The following is a 7,655-nucleotide window of genomic DNA, read 5'->3' on the forward strand; positions in this document are numbered from 1 at the left end:
CGCCAACACTGGCCAACGGAGTTACTTCAGCCTTTGATTGAAGACTGCAGTTCCAAGTAATCTGGCCTCATAACCACCCATTAAGGAAAGCTGGGCAGGTGTTAACCTTTTACAGCGAAAGGGAAAAAAATTTTCCTGTGAATAATTCAACATCAGAGGACTATAAAATGACAGAGCCAGGAACACAGGTGACATATTCCAAGACAAAAATCTAATGGTCTTTCCACTATACCTCAAAAAAAAAAAAAAAGGAGAGAAAATATATTACCTTAAGAATAAATTTTTGGTGAAAATATGACATGAAAAAGCAAGCATACATAAAATAATAATGTTAGTAAAGAGCATATACGACTTGAGCTACATTTTCTTTTTTTTTTTTTTTAGAACATCTTAAATTTTTAATCCTTTCTTTACAGGTTACCTATATCACTTTTGATTAAGAAAACTGTAGAAAGTTAGTAACTGCCACAAGCGAACGCCAGGCGGTGGCACATGTCAATTTCCACAGAGTCCTGCCTTGCGAGGTGTCTGAATGCACTGCCCGGGTCTCTGCTCACATTCGCTGGAATCAATCGCGGCAGATTTTAGTCCACAGGTCGCTTTTCCCCATATTTCTTTGTAAACTCTTCAGCATTCATACAGAATTTTTTACGGGCCTTAGAGTATTCTTCAGCTAGGTCAGCCCTAAGGGGGTGCTCGGGCTGGGGGTCGTTCACCAGTGCTATGAGGGACTAGATTACTTGGTTGTTTTTGGTTGCTGGCTTCCAGTTTTCAGCACTAATTACTGGCAGACAGATCTGTCCCCTTTCATCGATGTTGGGGTGATAGATCTTTGTTTTAAATGTGATCTTCGGTGGTTTGAACGGGTACTCTGCTGGAAAGTTGATTTCGATTCTGAAGGCCCCCTTATCATATGGAGGGTTGTCAGGAACAATATGCCCTTGCCAAGTCAATAAATTAGCTTCATCAACCTGGATGTTACGAAAGTTTTTCATTCCACATTTGCAGATTTCTTCAAGCTCCTTCATCAGCCTCCTGCTGGCCACCATCTTGGATCTGGTGCTGCTGCCTTCCCATGAGCTACATTTTTCTTGAAGGAAAAAAAAAAGTATATTGTTACATACCATTTTAAATCACATTTACTTCTTTTATGCTGAAAAAGGGAAAAAATCAAGTTATTGTTAAGAAAAAAGGCAGTTGTATATATATATAGTTCTATTCACACAATTTTCTATAAAAATGCTTCTCTTGTTAAATGAGAGGAAAGAATAAAATATGATAACAAATAATTTTAAAAGTATTTTAGATTTATAATTATGTAGTGATTCAGATGGTGTTTTATCTCTTCAGAACCTCAGCACTAGAATAAAATAACTGAAAGACAGTACTGATTGTCATAGGGTTTACATCCCACATTTATGTTTGCAATGGACTGAGTTGTGTCACTCGAATAGTTGTGAATAGTTTCCTTCTGACTAAACTAACATTTCTCATGTGCTTATTTATCCATTCAGTCAAAAATTACTCATCAGTCCCCTATCATTTAAGCACTAGAGATACAGCCATGAATAAACCAGACAAAAATCCTTGCCTTAATGAAAGTTTTAGATACTAAACAAAATAAATACATGCGATATATTTCATAGAGCACTGTAAGTGGTATGGTGAACAACAACAGCAACAAAATCAGTAAAGAGGTCAAAGGAAGTGCCAAAAATGGGGATGGGGGTAGGTTGGAATTCAGAAAAGGTCTCGATGATGTGATTTTTGAATGAAATTCTGGAGTAGCTAGAGGTATGAATCACATGTGGATACTCAGAGGAAGAGGGTATAGTCAAATGGAACAGAAATGGCAAAGACTGCATGGCAAGATCGTGTTTAGTACACTTAAGGGACTGACAAGTAGGCCAGTGTGAACAAGGGAGAGATTAGTGAGAGTTAGCAAGGTAAAAGTTAATTGTAGTCTAATCTGATAAATTCCCATAAGCCCTTAACAATTTTTTTGAATGAGATCGAAAGACATAGAAGGACCTGACATACAATTCAGTAAAATCACTCTGGCAGCTGTGTCAAAAATAAACTGAAAAGAAGAGTTTTCACAATTAAAAAGCTACTGCAATAATCTCACAGAAAGATGGCAGGGCTTGCATCAGCTTGTTTGCAGTGGAGGTGTTGAAAAGTGGATTCTGGACATACTTTGTAAATGCTGTCAGCAGGATTTGCTGATTGATTGAAAAAAGAATACGAATAAAAATAGGGAAGCTACGTGTGTGATGACGCCATACATTAAGATAGAGGAAACTGTGAGTGGAGTTATTGGGGGAGGGGAGATCAGAATTTTGACTTTAGACGTATTAAGTTGGAGATAGCTCCTATGTGTACCTTTAAATAAAAATGTTGAATAAACCCCTAGATGTGTTGGACTTAGAGAAGAGTCTCATGTGGGAGATAAAATTTATGAGTCATTATCATATAAATGGCAATTAAAACCTAATATGATACTGGAGGATATCACCAAAGGAGAAATGTTCTTCAGAAGAGATTATGTCCAAAGTCTGTGCTCTGGGATATTCTAATATTTACAGGAGAGAAAGATAAGACAGAAACAGCAGGGGGTAGAATAAGAAGGAGCCACGAGTAAAGCAAACCAACCCAAACAAAAAGAACCAGAAAGGTGAGATGTCATACAAGCCAACAAGAAAAAGTGTTTCTAGAGGGAGTAAGAAATCAGCTGGGTCAAATTCTGTTGATAGGTCACATACAATGAACACTGACAACTGAAAATAGCATTTATCAATGTGAAGACCACAGATAAGAGTGACAAAAGCAATTCTGGTGGTGTTTTGAGTTAATGACAAAATGGGAGGCTAAGAATTAAGGATAGTGAGTACACTCTTTTAAAGAGTTTTGCTGAAAAGGCACCAATATTTGGAGAGTGAAATGCATTTAATAGAAGTAGATAGGAGAAAAACATTATGTCTCAAACTGTTGGAATAATACAATACAGAAAAAATTGTTGATATAGGAAAGAGGAGCAGATCAATGAAGTGATAACGTCCAACAGTACATAGGAGTCCTTGAACAGATTAGAAGGGATGGATCCTAGGACACAAATACCAGGGAGCACAGGACTGAAGTTTGAAGCACAATCATTCATTCACTAAAAGGAACAGTGTCTAAATATATAACCATGGATTCAGGATGTTGGGGGATGAGGTGGTGGTGTCTCATACATGTTCCTTATGATTCTCTTTATAGTCTGAGAGATTTGGAAGCAATGTTATTAGGTAAAAGTTAGGATGGTGTAGGAGTTTTGAAGTAAGATGAAAAGTTTAAAATAGTTCACTTAAAGAAGGGGAGAGAAAGTTAACTTTGGTAATGCAGTATCTTGAAGCATTAAAGGTACACTTGAGGTGTATGGGCAGGAACTTACTAAGAAGAGAGTATTCATATATGTGCTTTTCTATAGCTACATTTAGCTGTGTGGATACAGGCATGGAATGGATTTAGTTGGAGTTAACTGTAGTTAGGATTTGACTGAATAAGTATGACAGCAGTGAGAAAGGGGTAAGGAGGCTGAAGGAATATGCAAGGTTGTGATTAAAATTGTGGCCTTGTAATTGAAATGGATAATGAGGAAATGTAGACCACGTGGAGGTAAGTATCAATGGAAAAGTGGTAGGTTCAATCAGGTGTAGATGATTGAATTAAATAAACTTGTTGAAGTCAGATTAGTAGACAAGTTGAGATGGAGGGAAAGGAACTTATTAAAGAGTGAGATGCTTGAAATTGAGACAGTGAAGAGTTGGCTCTGATAAATAGGTAAAGCAAGCTCAAAAAGCTTGGCACTAGCATTTAAGTGAGTGTCCAAGATGGGAGGAAAGGGGCCAGATTAGAGAAGTGGCCCAGACACTAATAATCCTTGTGAAGTTTTAAACCATCAAGGAGTTAGCAAGAATGGAGTTAGAGAAAGTAACAGTGAGCCAGGTGCTAAGATATGTTTATGAAATTAAGATCAAGAAAATAACCAGATAAGTGGGCACTGTGGGTGAGATAGGCTGACAAAATAAGATTTAATGCTTGATAATTTTAGGGAGGAAGGAGGCCAGTGGTTTGGTGGCAGCAAAGTGGGACACATGCCCTCAACACATGCTTCAGGCTCAGTGATTTTAAGAGAAGAAACTGCCATTAGAGACCTTCAGATAAAGTGTTCTCCGGTAAGAGCCAGGATTCAATAAAGAAAGTAAATGAACTGTAAACATACTGCTTGATTGAATATTACAAGGAGTCAAGATTGTTTTTATAGTGAATACATATATATATATATAATGTATTAGTAACTTTTTAATTTAATATCATCTATAAGTATAATTACTTCTATTTTAATGTAAGAAAACAGTCTGAATGAAACTAAATTATTTTTCCAGATTACACAACTTTTAAATGGCTGAATTGGGACGTAGACCCACCTCTTGTATACAGTGTTTCAACAAAGACATTTTTAAAAATTTATTTTTCAATTGCAGTTTATATTCAGTATTATTTTTAGTTTCAGATGTGCAGCATAGTGATCAGACAATTATATACTTTAAAAAGTGATCCCCTTGATATCTCAAATACCAGCCTGACAATATACAGAGTTATTTCAGTATTATTGACTATATTCCCTATGCTGTACTTTACATCCCCATTACTATTGTCCAACTACCAGTTTGTATTTCTAAATTCCTTCACCTTTCTCACCTCTCCTCCCAAACATCTCCTTTCACAACTATCATTCTGTTTTCTGTACCTGAGCATGTTTCTATTTTGTCTGTTTGTTTGTTTTACTTTCTTCTTTAGGTTCCACATACAAGTGAAATTACATGATATTTTTCTTTCTCTGTCTGACTTACTTTACTCAGTATAACACCCTCTAGGTCTATCCATGTTGTTGTAAATAACACTGCTATGAACATAGGGGCCACGTATATTCTTTCAAATTAGTGTTTTGGGTTTCTTCAGATATATACCCAGAAGTTAAACTGCTGGGTCATAACACAGTTCCATTTTTAATTATTTTTGAGGGAGCTCCAAACTATTCTCTACAGTGGCTTCACCAATCTGCATTCTCACATTCTTAATATTTTCCCCCATGGAGCTTTGTCTTCTTAAATGAGGTGCTGACAAATTATCCAAAGATCGTTTACTTAATGCCAGTATTATAGGATAGGATGATAGGACACATTTGTTTCTCTTCTCATGTATTCTTTCATTAACATTCCTTTCTTCATCTTCTCACATTTCCATTCATCATTCTTAAATATTCATTCAATAATTACTTATTGCAGTAGCCACTGGGGAAACATCAGTGAACATGATAGGTGGATGTCTATCCTCCATGGAGATTCATAAAGCATCTGAAGAATGAATTAAATGTGTAATTACACATAAACACAAACACTTAAAAAAACAACCATGGTGAAGCCTGCAGTGGTAAAAGTTTCAGAGAGGTAGGTCCTGACTTGGACAAGGGGACTGAAAGGCTCTCTGAGGAGGCAACACTGAAGGGGCAACGGTAGAAGTGCATGGGATTTGGGCTATAAATAGAAGGTACTCCAGACAGAAAATGTGTGAAAACTTTGGGAAGGAAAGGATCTTGGAGTTAAAGGGAAAGGCAAAGAAGCCTAGCTACACAATATGATCAGCAAGGGGAGGTGGCAGGAGACTTAGCTAAAGAGGAAAATGAGGGGACACTCTACAGCTATCTAAACATTCTAATCTTTCTCAAAGCTCTAGAAAAGGTTTTGAAATAGAAGAATACCTCAAGCATTCTCTGTTAAGCAACTGCCTTGTTGAATTACTTCTTAAAAATTGTTAAAATATTCAACTTGGTATCCAGTGATAATATTAGATGATTTTCTTCTGTATTTTATAAACTTAAAAAGTTTAATGCTACTTTATATATTTCTAAGACAATTTCTAATATATTTTAACATGATGCATACATTTAATAGTCATCAACAGTTTGGTAGTAAATATATATTTTGGGTTTTAATTTTCTTTATTGAAGCAAAAGATACATTAAAATAATTAATATAAAATAGACTTGGATTTTATACTTTTTTATTTTATTTTAGTTTATTTTTTCAAATACATTTGTCTCTGCCAACCCCCCGCCTCTTTCCCTTGCCCCCTCCCTCCTTCCCTCCCTCAGCTCTTCCCCTTTGGTTTGGTCCATGAGTCCTTGCTATATGTTCCCTGACTTTCCCCTTCCCCTCCTTTTCCCCGCCCCCCTCCCTCCTTCCCTCTTGTCTCTGTTGATTTCTTTTCCTTTCAGTGTTGCTGGTCTTATTTTCCTTGCATCTTTGCATTGTTGGTTAGGTTCCGCTTATAGGTGAGATCATATGGTATTTGTCTTTCGCCCCGTGGCTTATTTCGCTTAGCATAATGCTCTCCAGTTCCATACATGCTGTTGCGAAGTTGAATAGTTCTTTTTTTCTTTCTGCTGCGTAGTATTCCATTGTGTAAATGTACCATAGTTTTTTGATCCAATCATCTCTTGATGGGCATTTAGGTTGCTTCCCACACTTGGCTATTGTAAATTGTGCTGCTATGAACATTGGGGTGCATAGGTTCTTTTGTATTGGCGTTTTGGTGTTCTTAGGGCATAGTCCCAGCAGGGGAATCCCCGGGATCAAAAGGCAGTTCCATTTTCAGCTTTTTGAGGAAATTCCACACTGCTTTCCACAGTGGATGCACCAGTCTGCATTCCCACCAACAGTGGACTAGGGTTCCTTTTTCTCCACAGCCTCGCCAGCACCTGTTGTTTGTGGATCTGTTTATGATGGCCATTCTGACCGGTGTGAGGTGGTACCTCATGGTGGTTTTGATTTTATAGTTTTAAAGGTGTTTTTCTTCTTGAATTTTAGATGTGTAGCATATTCATAATATTTGACATGTATCTTATTATAAATAACCTCATGATCATCATGTGTGAGCTCTTATAGAAAAATGAGGACTATTATTCCTATTTCTAAGTAATTTAAAATTTCTTTGTCAAGCAGTGACCAAGATACTAACATGTCTGCCAGTTAATCAAAAATCTACTTTCAAAGGAAAAAATTAAGATGATTGTTACACAATGTTACATCAACCAGACAGTATTTATGTTATACAATTAACTATTAAGATGTAGGATCATTCTTCCAAGTATTTCCTATGAAGCAGAAAACAAGCAAACATACAGGACCATGCATGTGTACACATGGATGCACACACACAATTTCTTTGATTTTGGTGTTCAGTTAAGCTTGAATTTTTTCTCTTGACTACATTCAAAACATCCATTTACGTATGACTTTATATAGTCCTTAATCGTAGCACCTGACTTCAGCAGTCCTTGCTGCTGAAACTATGTACTTCGATATAATTGAAAATGAAAATTGGAACATTAAAAATGTTCTTTGTATTAACCACACATTACACGTTTAATAGCTTCTATTATATTCCTGCCAACTGGCCATTCAACTGCTGTTTCAGAATTCTTGATCTCTCAAGGCATTTTATCTTTGCCTCCTCTCATTATGTTTAGCAGAAAGTTGTCTTTTTGTACCTTCTCTCCTTTAGTTCTAGTTTTCCCACTTGGCCAATATAATGGTTTGTTTTTAGTTCTC

General features: G+C 36.6%; 1 pseudogene; it reads right to left on the minus strand.

Moving 5' to 3' along the window:
* Window positions 1-373: 373 nt before the first annotated feature.
* On the minus strand, window positions 374-1,049 carry LOC129080018 (ubiquitin-conjugating enzyme E2 L3-like; annotated as a pseudogene).
* Window positions 1,050-7,655: the final 6,606 nt, after the last annotated feature.

The sequence above is a fragment of the Pteronotus mesoamericanus genome, unplaced genomic scaffold (assembly GCF_021234165.1).
Source record: "Pteronotus mesoamericanus isolate MK-2021 breed Mesoamerican mustached bat unplaced genomic scaffold, CSHL_Meso_final contig_82, whole genome shotgun sequence".
Classification (NCBI taxonomy): Eukaryota; Metazoa; Chordata; class Mammalia; order Chiroptera; family Mormoopidae; genus Pteronotus; species Pteronotus mesoamericanus.